The 20,099-nt window shown below is 46.6% G+C and overlaps 1 non-coding gene across 1 annotated transcript; it reads left to right on the top strand.

Moving 5' to 3' along the window:
* The first annotated feature begins 444 nt into the window (after nucleotides 1-444).
* LOC121340598 lies at nucleotides 445-559 on the top strand. The gene has a single exon (XR_005953333.1). It is a non-coding gene; the product is annotated as a U5 spliceosomal RNA (small nuclear RNA).
* The last annotated feature ends 19,540 nt before the right edge of the window (nucleotides 560-20,099 follow it).

Genomic DNA, 20,099 nt, shown 5'->3' with positions numbered 1-20,099 from the left:
AGGCTGGACAGGGCTTGGAGGAGCCTGGGACACGGGAGGTGTCCCTGCTATGGCAGGGGTGGCACTGGGTGAGCTTTAAGGTCCCTTCCCCCCCAAACCCTGCCGGGATTGTGTGTTGGTTAGGAACGGGAGCTGAGCTGAGCCAGCCCGCGTCCCTGGCGCTGCCCGGCTGACAAAAGGCGTTTCTCTGACTCATTCTCTCTGCCTCATTAGCAGTCGGCTAATTTGCATACCCAGGGTGCACCGCGCGCCTGCCGCGCAGCTCTGATCAAAATTCCCACTTTCTGCCGTGGGGACACTGGGGTGGGGACACGGGACTGGCAGTGACACTGTCGGGGGACGGGGCTGGGGACAGCACAGGGTCAAACCGGGAGGTGAAAAAGGTCACCGTGTCCTCCAGAGGAACGTCCGAGCCTGGCAGGGTCTGGGGAGAGAGCAGGGGGCATACTCCGGTTTCTCTTCAAAGCGAATAAATCTTTCGCCTTTTACTAAAGATTTCCGTGGAGAGGAACACTCACGAGTGAACGGGAATTTTTTGTGGCTCTGCTTTGACAGAGCTGCTCTTTTATTGGTCAAAAATTAGAGTAAATGGCATGTGTTGGGTAACAACCCAGCCTCCTGAAACTGAGGGAATAAGTTATTTGGGTTTAGGAATCGCATCCTCCACCCTGGATGTACTGCAGAGGTTCCAGAGATGCTCCAAGGGCTGGAGCCCCTCTGCTCTGGAGCTGGGGGTGCTCACGGGGGAGGAGGGGGCTCCAGGGAGGGCTCAGAGCCCCTGAAGGGGGCGGATGGGAAAGGAGGTGTGTGACTTTTTATCCCAGCAGATACTGATAGCATGCAGGGAATGGTCTTAAACTAAAACGGGGATTTAACTGGGATATTGGGTGGAAATTCTTTATTGTGAGGCTGGGCAGGCCCTGGCACAGTTTCCAGAGAAGCTGTGGCTGCCCCTGGATCCCTGGGAGTGTCCAAGGCCAGGCTGGATGGGGCTTGGAGCAGCCTGGGACAGTGTAAGGTGTCCCTGCCCATGGCAGGAGTGGCACTGGATGATCTTTAAGGTCTCTTCCAGCCCAAACCATTCTTGGGCTCTGTTCTTACCTCTGGTGCCAAGGGGAAGAAACAGCTCCTCCTAAAGGGATGACATCCAAAGTTATGGGTAAGATTTGCCAAGTTAAGGTTGTGTGTTTACCAAAGTGGCACCTTTATCTTGAATTCAATATGCCCACTCATTGGGACCGTTTTCACCATAATTAATTTTTAAGGTTACCAAAGGAATACTTTAGACCATTCACACCCCTCTCCTTCAAGAAATTAGTTTCCTGCCTTTATTTTTTGCATGCCTTCATTTCCTGTCTTCATTTCCCCTGCTTTTGAAAGGAGCAAAATTTTCTGTTTGCACAAGTGAAACCCAGGGTGACAAATTTTCCCTCCCAGAAAACCCCTCCATCTCTGGGTGAAGCGTGGCGCTTGTCTGAGAGCACACAGAAACATTTTTATGTGTTCACAACAGCCCAGAGTCAGGCCCTGCTGCATTAATTGGGACACTGAGCAGAGCACTGAATTTATTTGGAATAATAAAGGGAAGTGTCCAGGGCACACTCCAGACCCTGAATGAGGTGCCTGGCTTGCAAGGTCCTGGCTTGAAGTATTTGGCTGCCAACAAATTATTGCTGGCATCTTGGCAGTGCTGTAACCACCACAGACATCCCATCTTTTCCTTTGGCTCCTGCCCTGGAAGCCCCTCTTGTCATCATCTCTTGTTCATTCTCCACAGACACAATTTGGATGCATTTGTGGCTGTGGTTGTGGTGACCTTGCTGTGCTGGGGGCTGCAAAATCACCTTGAAGACCTGCGTGGACATCCCTGGTGAGTGGGAAAGGCTGGAGGAAAAGATGCTTGGGTTTACAGGCTGTTAAAAATGAAAATAAACTGTGCTGCATTGGATCTGTGGGAGGTGGATGATTGTTCTCTGCAAAGGCAGAGTTTGGAGGGCGAGAACATTCCCACATCTGCTGTGGGGCCTGCAAACTGTCCCTCTATGGCACAGAGTCAAAGCCACTCATCCCTCACATGAGTGGGATGAGGTGGAACAAAAATCGAGGGGAATTTGCATCACCAGGCTCACATTTTCTCTACAGCTTTTTATGGTTTAGGCTTCCAAACCCAGCCTGGCTACCCAGAACAGACTCCTGCTTTTAAACAGCACTAAAATTAAGGGGCAGAGATTCCCCTACAGGATGCCTGGGATGCTCACTGTCAGTGCCCAGCCAAAAATTAACATGCAACCTGCAACCAAGAGGCTGCCAGTGACAAGCAGCAGCTTTGAAGGTCACCTCGCCTTCAAGTAAATAAATAAATAGTAAATAAGAAATCAGGCAGCAATGAATAAACCAGAGACATTCCACTGGCTTGGACTTGATTTTTTTTTTTTTTTAATATTTCTTCTCTGCTCTTTTCACTTTCACATCCTCAAAGGTCGGTGCTAATAGGAGACCCCTCTTATTGCTCATGCACACTGCAGCACCCTGGCCTGTCTCAGAGGCCCTGAGACCAGCCCAGAGCCCAGGCTGGGAGCACAAATCCTGTCATCCCCACAGCTGATGGCTGCAATGAGACCTTCTGTCAGTCCCAGCCCGTGGCAGGTGGGAGGATGCTCTGCAAATACTGGATTTGCCTCTTAGACCACTGTAGTAGATGACCGACCCCCATCTGGGGAATAATGTGCTCTAACTCCATGATTCAGGAATGCTGAACAAATGCTTTATTAAGCTACACCGTATTACATTAATACACTAAATTACATACTAAAGGGATACTGTGCTAAAGAATACTTGTGGGATTCACATTCTCTCAACCTGAGAGAAGCAGAGAAAAGAATGATCAAAACAGTTCTTGTCTCATTTACTGCTCCTGCCTTGTGCACAAGTGGAATGCATTGTGGAACATTGTTTACCTGAAGGGAATTGGATTCTGGTGTGAGTGTTTTGATTCAATGACCAATTGAATCCAGGTGGGTATGTGGGACTGTCAGCTGACAGTCACGAGATGCTGTGCAGTTGAGTTGAGTGCTTGGCAGATTCAGTTTAGATGTAATGTAATATAATATAGAATAATATAGTATAATAAAGTAATTAATTAGCCTTCTGATAAGATGGAGTCTTGCTCATCATTCCTTCCAGATGTCAGGCAAAAATATCACCTATAAATACTAAAGAGATACTGTACTAAAAAGATCCTCAAGAAAAACCCATGACTGTCTCAGACAGTCTCGACACAGCTTTTACCCAACTGGCCAATCAATCCAAACAACCATCACCTTTGATAAACAATCTCATAAGACATTCCACATGCGCCAAACAACAGGAGCAGCAAGCAGGTAAGAGTTGTTCTCTTCTTCTCTGAGCTTCTCACTGCCTTCCTCAGGAGAAATCCTGGCAGAGAGAATGATGTCGCTCTCTGTTCAGAGAATGTGAATGCCACAGGCCACAGTCTTCACCTTTTACACCACAATCCTCCTTGCTAAAGGGATGTGGTGGTGCCAGGTGTTTGTTTTCCTGCTCCTCCCTGCCGTGCCTAATGACATCCTGGCTCTGCAAGCTCAGAGTTGAGGTTTTCCAGCAGTTCCTGCAGCTTGGCCACATGGCCAGGGACAATACAGTCTGAAACCACATGGGGAGCTGTGCCAGAGCTATTTCTGATTGTGTTGGTGCCATGCTGGACCCATCTGCTGCCTCTGAAGGGCTGCTCGCAGAAGGAGGTGCAGGAAATGGAGACTTGCTTCAGCTCTTTCTTCTTGAGCAAAGAGGCTCACAGCCAAGGGAGGGCTGTGCCTCACCTCTCAGAGAGTCCCTGCTCTTGGGCACCCATCCATGATTAATGATTAATCGGTAATTTCCCTCTTCCTTCCTTTTTTTCTTTTTATTTAAGAGCCACATTCCAGTGGCTCTCTGCAGGCAGGAATCTGGGCGAGCTGACAGGACAGTTTCCCAAGGATGGTCTCCAGGTGTGGATGCCGCACTAATTGAGCCCAGTGCTGTCCCAAAAGGGACAACGCTCATCCGGGCAAATTTTTGTCACACTCCAGGTCATAAAACTCAACTTCTGACATCAGACTTGGAAAACAACAGGTTGAGGAGCATGATATTCCCAGCTGCCAACCAGCACAGCCTTACCAGGACTCAGTATTTTGTCCATGTCACTGGTGACTCCCACATGTAGTCCAGCAGAAGCCTGGTGGATGACAGGGAAGTTCTTAAAGAAATGCACCCTTGGAACATCCTCATATTCATAGATCTCGTCCTTTTTGGTCTGCCTGTCACTGACACTTTTGAAATGAGACCAAACAATCCAGCTGAAGAGGCTCAGGACATTCAATCAGCATCTCATATTGCTGCTGTCCACCTCTCCCCTTTGTGCTGGGTAGATTTATGTAACTGTAAAAATACTGGACCCCATATGTTTAAGGATCCCTGACCAGCAACATGAAGAAGAGCTCTAATTCACCAGCAATGTGAAGAGGACCTCTCCATATTCCATGGAAAAATTCCATGTTTTCCTGCAGTCTTGTAACCATGGAGTTCATCTTGCAGTGCAAGGAAAAGCAGGATGTCTGTTTGGGGAAAACCCGAATCCTGAATCCCATCATAAGGAACTGCAACTTCTAGGAGCAATAAATGTTCTGAAAAGAGCATCCCTGAGGGAATTAGGGACTGTGGGGATAGGCAACAGAATTTGTGGACACTTGAGGAATAAACAAAACTGGGTTTTGTTACTAAAGAAATACAACCTGTTGGTGTTTTCTTCTTCCTGTTGTAGCCCAACGGCACAGTTTCTTCACATCACAATGAACAGGGTGCCCAGAGAAGCTATGGCTGCCCCTGGATCCCTGGAGAAAAAGTGTCCAAGGCCAGGTCAGACAGGGTTTGGAGCAACCTGGGATCGTGGAAAGTGTCCCTGCCTTGGCAGGGGGTTGGAACTGGATGATCTTTAAGGTCCCTTCCCACCCAAATCGTTCCATGATTCTGTGATAACACGCCCTGTTGTGTGATAACACGCCCTGTTGTGTGATAACAAACCCTGTTCTGTGATAACAAACCCTGTTCTGTGATAACAAACCCTTTCCCCGTGAGTTAATGTGTGTGATGGCCAACGCTGGGAACAACCAGGCTGCCACATCTGCTAACTCCTCACCTCATGGACACATCCATCTCCTCAGGCTGATCCACACCCTCAGCTCCTTCCCACCAGGAGCATTGTCACTTCCAGCTTTCCAGGCAGCCCAGGGAGGACAGCAAGGACCCCAATGTAAATCACAACTCAGCAAAGCTCTCCATTCCCTTACCTGCAGCTCTGATGGCGTGGCTCCAGACCTGATCTTCCCTACATAGGTGACAGTGCCTGTGTCCCCAAAACTGGCAGGAGTTATCTACTAGAAAGTGGAAAGTGGCTGGCAGGAGACCAGGTGGTCTTGTCCTGATTTCCTCACTATTGACTCTTCCCCAATTAACATGATAATTGTTTACCCCGTGGGCCAGACATGATTAATCAGTAATTTTCCCCTTCCCTCCTTACTTTTTTTTTTTCTTTTTATTTAAGAGCAGCTGGGAAATGTCATTCTCTCCTCCAGTAGAGTTTGAAAGCTCCTCCATCTGGACAATCAAATTCCCAAAGTAAACACAGAGAAAGGAGGGACAAGAAGAATGGGATCCCCAGGGAGCCCCTCCACACTCCTCCTGTCCCTGCCTGAGGTGACTTTCTCCCCCTTCCCTCATTGTCCTGGCCTTTAGGAGCAGAGCCAGCCCCTCCACTGAAGGGGAACTGAGTAAGTGACTGTAAATTAAAATTAACATCCAGCAGCAAGGAGTACAAAGCCATGATTAATAGCCTTTTAATGCTCCACTGTTCCACACTCAGAGCACTTTGTTTTAATGGTGCATGCGGGGCATGGAGGATGAAAAGTGTGTGGATGTGAGAGCAGAACACATCTCAGGAATTCTCACCTTTAAGGAGAGATAATCCCACTCTCTTTAGCTTAGAATTACACAGAGAAGCCTCATATCCACCTCATCTCATCAAGTGCATCACAAGTAAAACTGGAAGGGAGCAAAGTCATTAAAAGAAATGTCCTCTAACCAGCACTTACCCAGATAATTGTTTTTCTGCTTTGGGTTTAATTATAACCTGGACCAATTGATTAATTGAGTAAGTTTCTATAACCTCCTCCACCCTTGCCCTAAGGAAAGCTCCAGTCAGACTTGCTGAATGATAATTATTTGTCTTTCAGCCCATTTAAGAGTTACAGCTTCTTCAGGGCCGTGTCCATGGGTAACACTTCCAGCTGTTCATCATTCCATGTGTTGATATGTGCCAATAATTATCCACATCACTTGGCTCCAGGAAAACTTGGAAGAGCCATGAAGGCAGCAGTCACTCTCAAACAATCCCCCTTTTTTTTTTTTTTTTCTTTTTTCTTTCTTTTTTTCTTTTAATTAAAAATTGCCTCCTAAAAAGCATTCTCAAATAACTTCTGTCCAAGAACATGATCACACCACGCTCAAGTTTATCCAGTGTGACTGCAGCCAGCACCTAATGACATGTTGTGATTTGCAGCAGGGATGATCAAGGTCAGACTGGATGAAACTGTGATCAAGTGAGATAGTTATTAGTGAGATAGTTATTAGTGAGTGAGATAGTTATTAGTAAGTGAGATACTTATTAATGATCCCCTCAGCCCTTGGAATAGCTACTCCACCTGCTGTTCTGTGATGCAGAGTAGACCTTTCCTCATGATCCAGTCTGGATGACTTTTTGGGAAAAAGCATCAGGTTGTTCAGGCATTATCTTGACTGTAATATCTCAGATTATTGATTCCCTTGGAGCAGCTTTTCCCCTGGGGAGGAAAGGGTTGGATGAGGAGTTCACATGGTGATGTCCACACACAGATTCCTGCAGCTGCTGAGATGAGCTCCATCCTTCCACTCAGGCTGATCACACGACCTTTGGCTTTGGGAATCTACTTAAAAACCCTCCTGCTCAATAATGCACTGCAAAAGGTCTCTGGTGATACGGGTCCCTGCATTTCCCTAGGGGTAAACTCCTGTTAAAGGAATAATCTGCATCAAAGACAGACTGTTAGAAAGAGAGCAGCAATACAACAGCATCAAACTTGGCAAGTGGCTCCTCCAGGAAACCAAAGCATTTTGAATTTTACAGCTCCCCACCACACTGACCCTGCTGAGGTTTCTTTTTTTATTATTGCAGGAACCAGTACAGGGAGATTTATACCCGGGAATATTGCTTGACACAAACTGAATGGTGGGTATAATTATGTATAAAAGCTCTCTTGTTGCAGAAAAAAAAAAAAAAAATCTGGTTTGTGGGTTACAAAAAGGAAAACAAAACCAGTCTATTCCACAGTGAGACACAGGAGATGTTTGTTAGCACTGCTATTGATCAGTAACTATGGCAAAGCCCTGAGAAGCTCTAATATGAGTTTAATACAAGGAGTAACTGAATGATCTCATTGCAGGATTCATGATCCAGAGCAGGATTTGAGCTGCTGATGGTCAAATCTTCGACCTCCTCTGCTCCCCTTGTAAACATCTACTGGCAAAAACTCCTTGACAGTCTCTTAGTGCAGCTGGTAGCCCTGGATTCCCAGCTGGTTCCCCTGGGGAGTGCAGAGGTCCAGCTGGTTTTTCTGGAAGGGAAGCTCTTCTGGAGCGTCCCACGTCGTTCTGGATGGCAGAATGTGCACAGCACTACTTCCATCCCAGCTGGGAAAGCTGACAGCACTGGGAACTCTACCAAGCACAGGAATAGCAAACAGGATGCTGTGATGGCTGACAAAGGCAGGGAAATATCCAAAGGAGGCAAATCACCAGCCCGTGTACCCCGTAAACCTGATGGTACCACAGTTTTGGAATCAATAGTTCACTACCACAGGCTATCTCCCTACAACAGCAGAGCACATTTGGGATCTGCCTGTGGCCTCTTCAGGGCTCAATGCCCTGACAAACTTTTAAAGAGATTTTGGGTTTTTAAGAGGTTTTGGGTTTCTCCTCGGGAAAACTTTGGCAAAGCAGGAGGACGCATTCCGTGAGTGGTGTTATTTTCATGGCAGCGCTGCTGATGGTACCAGGAATGGTTTGCAAACAGCAGGAACATTTGTTGCAGGGTAAGAGGCTCATCACTGGTTGGATGAAGCCTGAAAACACATCCCATGTCCCAACACACGCTGCTCAGGAATCACTAGCAAGGACTGAGGACAGCTTTCCTCTGCCACGCTCTTACCAAAGCTTTGGGTCTTTGGAGTAAAATTGTGATTCTCCCCCTTTCTAAGAAGGGGAAGGCACCTGTGCCAGCTCACTGCTGCTCTCCCTCCATCTCATCCCATTTATGCTGATACCACTCACTCAGATCCACACACAGATGTGATCCTCACAGTTTTCCCTTGTGGAAATGGAAAGTATTCCAAAATGGAAGGTATTCCACCTGGGAGGCAGGGGATGGATTACCAGTCTGGCACATCAGATCCTGACAACTGAAAAATGCAGAAGACTCTGTAAATTTCAGAATTGTCATCTCTGAACCTTTCTCCCTGCTGCGTCAAGATCTCTGCATGTTTTGGAAGAAAGACATCGTGCCAAAGTGGAATAGTTTGCACTTCAATGTAAGCTGAATTCATCCTGAGTGCTGCTTATTTTCTAATTTTCCTTTAAGTGTCAACTCCATCTGTGTATTTATGCACAGGACTGACCTCCCTGACAGCAAATCAGCAAATCAGCTGAGATCATGGAATCATAGAATCATGGAATGGTTTGGGTTGGAAAGGACCTTAAAGATCATTTAGTTCCAAATACCTGCCATGGGCAGGGACACCTTCCACTATCTCATCAGGTTGCTCCAAGCCTGTCCAACCTGGCCTTGGACACTTCCAGGGATTCAGGGGCAGCCACAGCTTCTCTGGGTGCCCTGTGCCAGGGCCTCACCACCCTTACAGGGCAGAATTTAGTCTTAAAATCCAATCTAACCCTATTCTCTGTCAGTCTAAAGCCATTCCCCGCTGTCCTGTGCCCTCTACTCTTGCCCATCACCCCCTGCTCTCTCTGTGTCTCTGCAGGAACCACCCAGTCCCCCACAGCACAAACCTTCCCCTGCTGCTCAGATCCTGGTTTTCACCTCTGCCTTACCTTCCCTTTTTATTGCAGTCCTCCCCTGCCGACAAGGGGGCTCTGTGGCTGTCCCTTGCCAGGGGATCTCTCCTGCAGATATGATGTGTTACACGCTCCATTCATCACAGCCAGCCAGCAGATCTGCAAATTGCATGGCCAGACACACAGAGGGCTTGACACACTGCACTGGAGGGCAGGCTCCTTCCCTCCAGCATTAATCTTCTCCTCCTCAGTCCCTGACTCTCCCCTTTAGCTCTGTGGCTGTCCCATTGCTTACTCCCACTCTCACCTCCCCACCACTCTGTTTTTTCCCTTATCTGGTTTGCTGTGATGAGAATCTGAGATTCATGGCTCACTCCCAGCACAGGGACTCAGGAACCAGCAGCAACAGGCAAATAGATCATCTCCTAATGAAGGGAAGGTTCCTCTGAGCCACTCTGCCACCTTTGCCAGCAGTTCTTTACCAGGACAGCACTGGGCACAATCCCATCAAAGATATTGCAGTAGAGAGTTATTGCAACATAAGTGGTGGCAATGATCAGCCCCTCACACCAAAAATAATGTGAATATTAGTACTCCTAACAAAACAAACCTGTTCACGTGACAGGCTGGTGAGTGGGCTGAGTTCCCATGGAAACTGTCGGGCGCTGGAGCTTGTAGGAAGAAAGTAAATATTCCGTTTGAAATGGTTCAGATTCCTGCCACAAAGTTCACACAGCATGGAAACATTCATCAGATTCCTTCCTTAGCAGCACAAAATGCCCCCCACCCCCCCTGGCAGCTTCCCAAACCGAATTATCCATGTCTGCTCTGCCTTTGAGGACTGAAATTCACACAGAGGTTTTAGGGAAGGGATCCCAGATGTTGGATGCTTTCACTCGAGCTGTCTGCCTGCATCTCCCCTTCAGTCCTCCTTGCTGTTGGCTGCCGGTTCCCACCTCAGGTCGGAGCAGGAGCTCCATCAGGATTTCTGCTGCTCGCTTTGGGTGTGGCACAGGCAGCCCTGACCCCTGCCTGGGGAGCCTCGGCCTTTGGGCAGGCCAGTGCTGCACACATCTGGACTTCAGGACTGGCTTGGACTTCTCCAGAACCATGGAATCATTGAGGCTGGAATGGCACTGCTCTAGTGTCATCAAGTCCAACTTCTGACCAAACAACAGCAACTCAGCCACAGCACTGAGTGCCACATCCAGTCATTAGTGACACCCCCAGCCATTAAAGTAGTGCCCAGGGGTGGGGATGGATGATTTGTGCCTTTGCCTCTCACACAGCTCCTTCCAGGGGACAGAGGAGTTGTTGCAATGTTGATTTAACTCATTGAGAAAGAAATCCTTGCAACGCCAAGGAGTCTGAGATAGCTCTCACAGAAACAAATGTCCTCAGTCAGCACTGTAGGGACAACACAAAGAGGATTTGGCTGTGGGATTTCCTTCCTGCTGGAGCTAATGGTGTTTATCCTCAGAAGAAACTGGAAATTGCAGCCTGCAGATTCACCTGCCTCTGTGCAGATCCACCCAAGCTCTTCTGAGGAACAGGGATTTTCTGGTGATGGCAGCTCATGGCTTGGGACAAAACCAGCTGCAACCAGAAATTCTGATGGGGAAAAAATGTGATTAAATCATCTTTCTGTAGTTTCTCATTTCAGTGTACCACTGCTCCCCCAGGCCCCCTCCATCCATCTCTCCCTTTGGTACATTTTTCCACAAGGCTGAAATAATCTTCAACACCCAGAACAAGCATTCCTATATTGGATTGTTAAGGGATTTTAATAGGAATGGCAGCACCCACCTCAAGCCAAAATGCAGCCCCTGAAGTGCTTAACCCTGGCAGAAGGGATGGTCAGGAAATTCTTCTGCTCTCCACAACGTGCAGGGTCAAGGATGTGTGGTTGTCACCTATGCCCAAGCTGTGTGTCCCCAGCGTGGTGAGGACGGTGGTGGGGACAAGGAGAGGTCACAGCTCTCCTGAACCCACCAGGGAAAGGGAGATCAAGGTGGTTTTGGAGAATGCAGCCACCCAGCAGTCCACCCACGGCACCTGCAGGGTGCCAAGTGCCTGGAGAGATGGAGGCCATCCGTTCTCCTGCTCTGGAGCATGGCCAGATCCCTGTGTCTGTGCATGAAGGCCACTGGGAATGAAAATAAATTTGATTTCCTATTTGCTTTGCAGGATCAGAGGGTCAGACATCCAGCCTGCCTCTGTGCCACATCCTTCTCTGTTCTGAGGAGGTGGAAAAAGAAAAATGCTTCGCTTCTCTGCTGGGAAACAGAGACATAGTGACTTGTCTAGGGAAACCAAGGAACAAGAAGATTCACACATTTCATTAAAGGCTGGTGCCTGCAGCTACTTCTGCACTGTGCACCCTGTATATTCCTGAAAAATCACCTCTGTGAGGGAGAGCTGCTCTCAGGACAGGCCAGATTAATCAGAATCCAGGAGTACCCATCTCTTCCTTGGCCATGAACTAGAGCTGCACATGCCGAGCTCTGACAGGGAATAAACTCAATTAATTCCAGCCAGGAAAACTGGGAATAGATCCAGACTTGAGTCTCTGTCCACCAAACACAGCCTGAGTGTGATGTGTTACCTTCCCTTTCACATGGAAACCACCAGTGCAGGAATGTTCCTGGGCATAGCAACAGAAGTCCTTGCAGTGTTTTGGTGTTAGGAAGCTCCTGAAATAGTTTTAGTTTCAGTTTTTTAGTCTTAGTTCTATTTTTAGTTTTAGTATTAGTTTAGTTTAGTAAGTATTAGTTTAGTGTTTTAGTTTCAGTTGCAGTTTTAGTTGAAGTTTTAGTTTTAGTTTTATAGTTTTAGTTTTAGTGTTTTAGTTTCAGTTGCAGTTTTAGTTGAAGTTTTAGTTTTAGTTCTATAGTTTTAGTTTTAGTTTTAGTTTTAGTTTTAGTTTTAGTTTTAGTTTTGGTTTGCACGCCCTGATGCAATTCCCAGGCATAATTTGAGGCTTGGCCATGGATATGTGCAGCCACCTCAGGCAGCAGCTTCACCACCAACCCAAGGAACTGGGCTTTGTTTGTTTTTAACTAATTTGCAGGGATCTGAACTAGATATGGCACAAATACTGAAGAAGGAGATTTTCTTGAACCCAAGGACTTCAGAACCAGTCTCTGGAGACACCAGAATTGCAGAAAGTTGGGGAAAAGAGGCTTCAAAATGGACTTATTTTCTGGAAAAAAAAAGTGGATGGGGCTGAACTTGTGTTTGTAAATGATGTCTCTGACTGGTGAGATTCTGATCAAAGGGAAATGTGATGGCTCCTGTGTGATGTTAGGGAGGAAATCAGGCCAGGGAAGGGACCAGAAGGTGACCTGAAGATATCTGGCAGCAGGGAGAAACTGGAGGCAACAGCAGGAGCACAGAGTGTCAGCAGGCAGGGACAGAAGTGAGCAACCCTTCAGCCTGAGGATATCCAAGTTCCTAAAATTCATGGAGGGGGATTAAAGGCAGCATTAATATGTATGCAGCAGTGTGCTGCTCCTCTGTGATCTCCTGACTCCGATATTTTTAGAAAATTTGGGTTGCTGAGGAGCAAAACCTGTCCCTCAGGGTTTGTCTGCTTATTGGGATCGTTGCCCTGTCTAATGGAATCGTGAGAGGGAGGGGAAGACGTTGACCATGGTGGGGAGAAACTGGGAATAACGGGTTGGGAGGAAAGGTTCTCAGCCCAAGTGTGTGGTTTTACCTCCTTGGCAGGGCTAAGAGGGCTCAGGGAGGTCTAAACTGGACCAAAGCAGTCCAAAACCTGTGGAGACCACAGCTAAAGGTGTGTGAGATGGGGTTTTTTTTCTGGAGAAATAGAGCCTAATTAATTCAATATTATTTTCTGTCCCAGCCTGGCAGTACTGGTCCAGCCTTGGTTAAGTCAGGCTCACAGAGAAGGGTCCCAGCAATATTTTGGCTCCCAAGTTCTCAGGAGTCTCTCTCACATCCATTTTTTGGGACAAGGGATAAATCCAGATGTCTCCATCTTGCTCCAGACACTGCAGGAACACTTCCAGAGGTAGCCCAGCCAGAGACAGAGGATCTTCCTGAATTCCTACAAAATCCCTCTCAGGCATTCACAGCACCCTTCTGAGCCTCATATTCAGGGTTAAATTCCTGTGCATCAGTTCCTGCCTCTTGTCCTCCTGCTTGGAATCCTTGGGGTCACTTAAGCCCAGAATTTCTCCCAGGATATTTGCCCTGGCCCTCCACCCTGGGTTTCTCTAATTAATAAGTTGAGTTCAGTGATGAAATCATCATTTTGAGCAGACATGACATGCATTACTGACTTTAATAGGGTTCAAACACCAGCTCTTGATTTTTGCCTCTCTCCATTATACTTTTTTTGAAGTGTGCTGTGAAAATGTGTCACCCCTTGTGATTACACTAAGGGGAAAAAAAAATGCAAAAGTGACACAAATTACTAATTACTTTATTATGCAGTGATTAAAGGGAAAAAAAAAAAGGAAAAGAAAAGAATTAAAAGCTAGAAGTTGCTTCAGCAAATTCTATTTTTAAAGAAATAATTATTGAGTTTCAAATGTATTAAATTAGGTAATTCTCTGCCAGATTTCTTCCCCACTTTTAATCTTCATTCTTGGCTGCGTGGCTGGCTCTGCAGTCAGTGCTCTGGTGGGGTGATGTGCTCAGCCCCATATTTATATTAGCATTAGTATTAGTATATAGTAATAATAATAATAATAATAATAATAATAATAATAATAATAATAATAATAATAACAGCGACCTTTTTTATTTATTATTATTATTATTATTTAGCAGCATGGGAGCAAAGTGCAAAACACAGAGCCTGTGAAAGGTGCTGTGCAAGCACAGAGGGAGGTGTGAGCCCAGGAGAGCTGCTGGGCTGGAGAGACAAGGCAGCCTAAGCTCCCACATTTTCCAGAGATGCCTCATTTCCTATAATTTCTTTTCTGGGAATGCTCCACGTGGTCAGGGGACAGCAGAGGGGTCTGGGGACAGACCACACCATAGAGAAAAATTACTTTTGTGCCTGGCTGTGTGTTCCTGGAGGGTCTGAAGTGGGAATTCTCTGCTCTGGGAGGATCTGAGCTGCCAGGATTTCCCTAGGAAAGGTCTTGTCCTCCAGTCTCACCATGGCAATGGTGAATTTTCCTCTTGCAGGGATGTGGGAAAACCAAGTGGGACGTTCTCACTGACTGCAAGGGAGACGCTCAGAGATCAGGGAAGCCAGCAGGGATGGAAAGGGTGTGGGAACAACTGAGCTGTGCCCATGGAGGAGCTCCCAGGCCACCTCCAGGAGTCTGGGGAGCTCCGGGTCATGGTGGACACCCAGGAGACAGCCCAGGACATGCCTTGAGAAGGCTGAGCTAGAGCAGAGATTAAATGGAGCTAAAGAATAAAGCAGAGATTGATTCAAGGGATCTCCTCCATGGATCCACCTTGGGCAGCACAAGAGCCCAGCCAGGGCTGCCCCCAAGATGAACCCAAATGGCCCCAAAATGCACGAGCGCTCCCGGGGTCTCTCCCTGGGATCAGCTCTGCTCCATGTGCACATTGCAGTTCAGTGTCCAATTCCAGCTCAGCCCCTGCACTCCCATCCTGCTTGTTTTTCTCTCTCCAGCCCACGGGGTTTATACTTTTTGGGCCTGGAGGTTGTAATGGGTGTCCCTGGTCTCAGGCTGGAAAAGGATTTCTTTGTCTGCCTGTCCTGTGAAGAGAACTTGCTAACACATAATACAAAGCTCAGAGCTACACACAAAAGCAGCACAGAATCTGAAAAATATGAAAGCTGAAACATTTGGGGACGGAGCAAGGCTGGAGGAGGTGACAGGCCAGAGTGTGGGCCCTGCTGAGGGGAAGGAATAGCTTAAAAATCAGGGGGAGAGACCCTGGTTAGTAGCAGGGTGAGAAGATAGGAGTGTAAAGTCTGCTTGGAGATACCATTCCCCAATATCCTAGATCCTGGATCCACTGAAAGACACTCAGGTTTCTTCTTGATGAGGTCTCAGGTTCAGGAGGAACAACAGCAGTGACTTTATCCCACCTGAAGATAATGGCAGTGACTTTATCCAATGCAATGCATGAGGAATCTCAGCTCTCTAAGGATCAGCTCTGTAAATACCCCTTTCTCTCCAATCCCAGGCTGCAAGGAGATGTTTCCTATCCCCCTGGATCCCAGCAATGCATGCTGGCAGTTTCACAGCTCTTCAGCAATGCTTAGGCACCCTCTCTGCCAGGATAACTGCTGCCTAACTTCGTGCCAAGCTCACTAAGTCCTGTTTCTCTTTGGTTTTTTTTCCTGTCATGCAGATTTTGGTGAGCCTGTGTCCCCCAGAATCTCCCAGGACCTCCCCTCTCCCCCTTCTCTGTAATTAAACAAGAACTGTTGACAGATGCTGTCGAAGCCAGTTCCAGCTCGCCAGAAATTTTCAGCAAATAAGAGGAGCTCAGAAATGAGAAGTCAGAAGAATTCAATTCAATAGGCAAGAGACAAATTCTCAGCAGCCCTAAAGTACCTTAATTCAGAGAAACACCACACAAGAAAAAGGAAAAACAATGCCTTTTTTTTTATTATTTTTTTTTCTCTGTGATGAGACACCAGAATAGAGAAGGGGAGAGTTTCACAAGGTTTGGGGTTTTTTTTCCACTTTTTACCTTCAGATTTGGGTCACTTGCCTTGCACAGGGTGTCTGAGCTGGAGGATCTGCTGTAAATCAGGGGATTTCAGTAAAAGAGGTTGCACACCTAACATTTGCCAGGAAAAAGTCACCAGGGAGACAAATGAGGTGTGGAAAAGGATAATGTTTGGAGTGAACTCCCTGACATCATTTGCCTTGCCAGGAGTTTGAAACACCACGGAGTCAGAAAGGATTTGTGGTGGACATTTCTCCAGGCAAGGAATTTGACTGATATTCCTGCTCTGCTGCACTTGCTCTGCTGACTGCTCCCTAAGTCCTTTAAACAATGCTACTGTGATTTAAAATGTCACATAACCAAAAGCATCATAATTCCAAAAAACATTCTCATTAACAAAAAAAAGTCCTCCTTTCAAATTCCCCTATTCAGGCAGCTCTGTAAGCTTTTAATCCTTCAAGCACCAGTAAATGACATCTTTGCTAAGAATGGCCAGTTTCCATCAGCAGAGGGGCTGGGGAGGGGATCTGGGTTCGCTGCAGATGCAGGGGGGAGTGTTTCATGTTGGCTCTCGGCTTCCAAGAGAAATTCCTCTTTGCTTCTTCAAACTCACAGCTACAAGTTGAGAGGCTCAAAAGCTCGAGACCAAGATGCTGGGATGATGATGATGATGATGATGGTGATGGTGATGATGATGATAACAGGAAATGATCTATCACAGAATCCCAGAATATCCTGATTTGGAAGGGACCCCCAAGGATGAACAAAGTCCAACTCCTGACCTTTCTCTGGAGGATGTGATTTTTCATTTGTGCCAGTGCATGGAGAAGGCACATCCCTGGGCTCAGAGGGAATTACCTGAGTAGGGCAGGAGGAGAATGAAAAATAATGGGGTTTTTTGTCAGTGAGACCCAGCTACAACCTCAACCAAAATGAACCCTAATTCAGATTAAATTCTCCCAAATCAATCTCCACTTGGTGCCCAACTTCCAGACTGACCTATTTGTTGTCCTCTGGTTTTCCTCCAAAATCCAGAAGGCAACAGAACAGCTTTCCCAGGATCCAGTGACAGTCCTGGGGCCATTACCTCACTTATATGGGACAGCCAGACCATGCTGATATTGAAATATCCCATCCATGGAGGTGTGGTGCCAGCAGAGTGATCCAAGACTCATCCCAGAAGGGTGGGGAAGGATTCCCTACCACCAGTGTGGTGAGATGTGGGGTGCCCCAGTACTGGAAATAAGAAAAAATTAAGACAAACAAGGAAAATACCTCTTCTATTGACTTTGGAAATGGCCAGAAATAGGTTTACTTTACATCAAAGCTGAAAAAGAACCCAGAAATGTGAAGGCCAAGCTGGTTGCTTTTGACTCAGAATAATTATTTAAAAGGGAAATAAATCTACAAAATGTGAAGAAGTCATCTTTGTGACTTGCTGACCTGAAACCAAGCAGTTTTCTTTGCATATGTGTTTTAAAAGCAAAACATTCAGTCAACAGGGAAAAATAATTTTCCTCCATATTCATGTTTTCAGTTTTGGTCCTTGTCCTCTTCAAAAATTGGGTCAGTTCTTTGAATTAAAATCCTACCTTGAAACACCTGAAGCATTCTTCTTCTTGAAATTGTCCAAGCACAAGGATTTTTTTTAAGTTTATTTTCCTGGAATTCCCCCTTCATCTCCTCCTTCTAAATTACTCATTAAATTCAATGTGAATTTAGACTCATTTGCAAACTGCTTGTTTCTAAGGATATTTACTACTCTCTGTTTGTACACCTATGTGAGAGTGTATAAATATCTGCGCATGGAATGTGATTCAATTTTGAGTCGTGGAGAAGGATTCTCAGGGAGACAGACAGAAGGAATTGCCTGTTCAGGAGGGGATAGAACTTATTTCTTTGCAGCTACAAGGACGAGCAAGGAGAAGGCATTTCAGACATCCTGCTGCCAGTGGCTGCCAGACTTTGGCTCCCTGGAGAGAACGAGGCAGAGCATCCCAAATATCAAGTGTCTGAACGTGTCCCTCTGTCACCACCAAATCCTGCCTGTCCCAGCTGGCACAAGGGAATAGCTCCTTTCCCGACTCAACCAGCCACGCATTTCCCACTCTGCTGAAAATCAAACAATCCATTAGGGCTTTGCTGAGTGGATCTGACATTCCCAGGTGTGGATTAACACCCCCTCGGGGCCATAGTGCTGTGAAAATCAGTGAAAATCAGCTCATCATTTGTGCCTCGCTGCCCATCGCTGCTCCCAGCCAGGAGGAGCCCCAGCAGCTGCCAGCCCAGTGCTCAGGGCCTTCCAGAGTGGTTTTCCAAGGTGTTTGACTTTCCTTGGAAGGGATGAAGGGGAAATGATGGCATGTTGTGAGGTGTTCAGGGATAAGAGGAATGTTTTACTGAAACTGCGGGAAGAACAAAGCCTCTCCAATGACATTTTTAGTGTTAGAGAATTAAGGAATTACTCTATTCTGGCCAGGATGTGCAGCAGGACTCATTTCATCCACACATTGCCTGGGTTGTGAAGAGAAAATCACTTCATCACACGTGATCTGCACTAGATTTTTCACAAACTTTATACAGTCAAAATCCAGAGAAATTCATTGATTCAATGTTCATTGATCCCAAGTTGCACAATTTTTGGTATTTGATTTCCTATTGGTTATTGATCCCTTCGCCTACAATGTTAATGAGGTCCTCATTCTTTTCTCTCCTTTCCCAGGCCAGGACTCTTGGACCAAGCCAGGGGTGATATTTAGAGTTGATGTTCATTAATGGTCGTTATCTTGTGTGTATCTTATGTGCCACTCCCAGTCTGTTGAAATGTTAAGCTCATCAAGCCTCAAGTGGTGGAACACTCCTTTAAAAAGAAACTTCAACTCCTTTCCCCCTGGGCAAAGATAAACAAAAACCCCTGACTAAAGTCAGTTTAAAACTGTAGGAATTGCATCATTTCCAGCAGTAGCTCAGGATATTCCCACCTTGATGTGGTTATTCCTTTGGGTTGTGGATTCACAATGTCTTTGGAGATGGAAGCAGATTTAAGTTCCCTTCATCTTGTAAGACTCCTTGTCTTGCACATCACCAATACGGAAATTGTGGTTGTTTTCCTCCATCCCTCCCTGGATAATGCTAAGCATCACTGTTGGAAATGATACAACTTCTAAAATTTTTTAACTAACTAAAAATTGTGTCATTTGGGACCAATGAACACTGAAACGAAGGATTGTTTTTGGGTTTTGTACAGATAAGTGTGTGAAAAATCTAATAAAGAACCATCTGGGCAATGTGTGGATGAAATTATTTCTCTTGCACATCCTGGCCAGAATAAAGTAATGCCTTAATTCTGGAACACCAAAAAAGTGCAGTTGAAGAGGTTTTGTTTGTCCTGCAGTTTCAGTGACATGACCACGTTGTTTTTTTCCTCTGGATTCTCTTCCATTCTTGTTACCTGTGCCTATCCAGGCACACTGCTCCCTGCAAACCTCACCAATACAGCCCCATCCCAAAGCTCTCCTTGTGCTGTTGGAGCCTGAGACCAATCCCACCCCTCACAGAATCCCATGGGAATGCAGGGAAGCTGCAGATCCCATGCTCTGCTCTGTGGATGGAAGGAAATTGCCAGAAGAGCCACTGCTCACATTAAATAAGGGATCAGTTACAGAGCTGACAGGAGTTAAAGGACAAGAACAGCCAGAGCAGATCCAGCAGATCATTCCAGCTCAGTGTCCTGCTGCCAGGAGTGGCCAGAAGTAGGTGCCCAGAAATTATCTAAAAAAAACCCCATGTAAGAGTGATTTTGCTCCCGGTGTGCCACAGATCATAAATGTTTTGAGAAAGAGTTTTTGTATTTAACAGCCCTGGCTGGGTTTTTCTGCCCATAAATTTGCCCAGTCATTTATCTATGGGAGCAGTGAGATGGATCCAGGAGATGAAGGTTCTTTGGTGTGCCATGTCAGAGAACAGTCCCAGGCAGGATCTAAAGCATCGTGTTTAGTGTCACTGCAGACACTCAGGTTACCCAGGACGCCTGCAAGGGAGTGGCAAAGGTGATATCAGCCCTCATGGGCTACAAATATACTAGCCTGAGGTGGGCAGGTAAAAAAGGCAGCTCAGGGAGGATTTTCTGGTATCACAGTCTCCTGCCCCACTCTTTCTTCTTCCCTTCCAGCACTTTTTTGCCACTCCAAGTGTCTGCTGATCATTTGCAGCCGGATCTCATCCCTCCATGTGCAAAAACCTGCACCAGGGACTGTCACACTGAGGGGCTTTAACCCCCCCCCCCCCCCCCCCTCCCCCCAGGC

Source organism: Onychostruthus taczanowskii, unplaced genomic scaffold (assembly GCF_017590055.1).
Source record: "Onychostruthus taczanowskii isolate IOZ18803 unplaced genomic scaffold, ASM1759005v1 scaffold41, whole genome shotgun sequence".
NCBI classification, from domain to species: Eukaryota; Metazoa; Chordata; class Aves; order Passeriformes; family Passeridae; genus Onychostruthus; species Onychostruthus taczanowskii.
The sequence above is the reverse complement of the archived record's forward strand: the minus strand, read 5'-3'. Positions and strand labels throughout refer to the sequence as shown.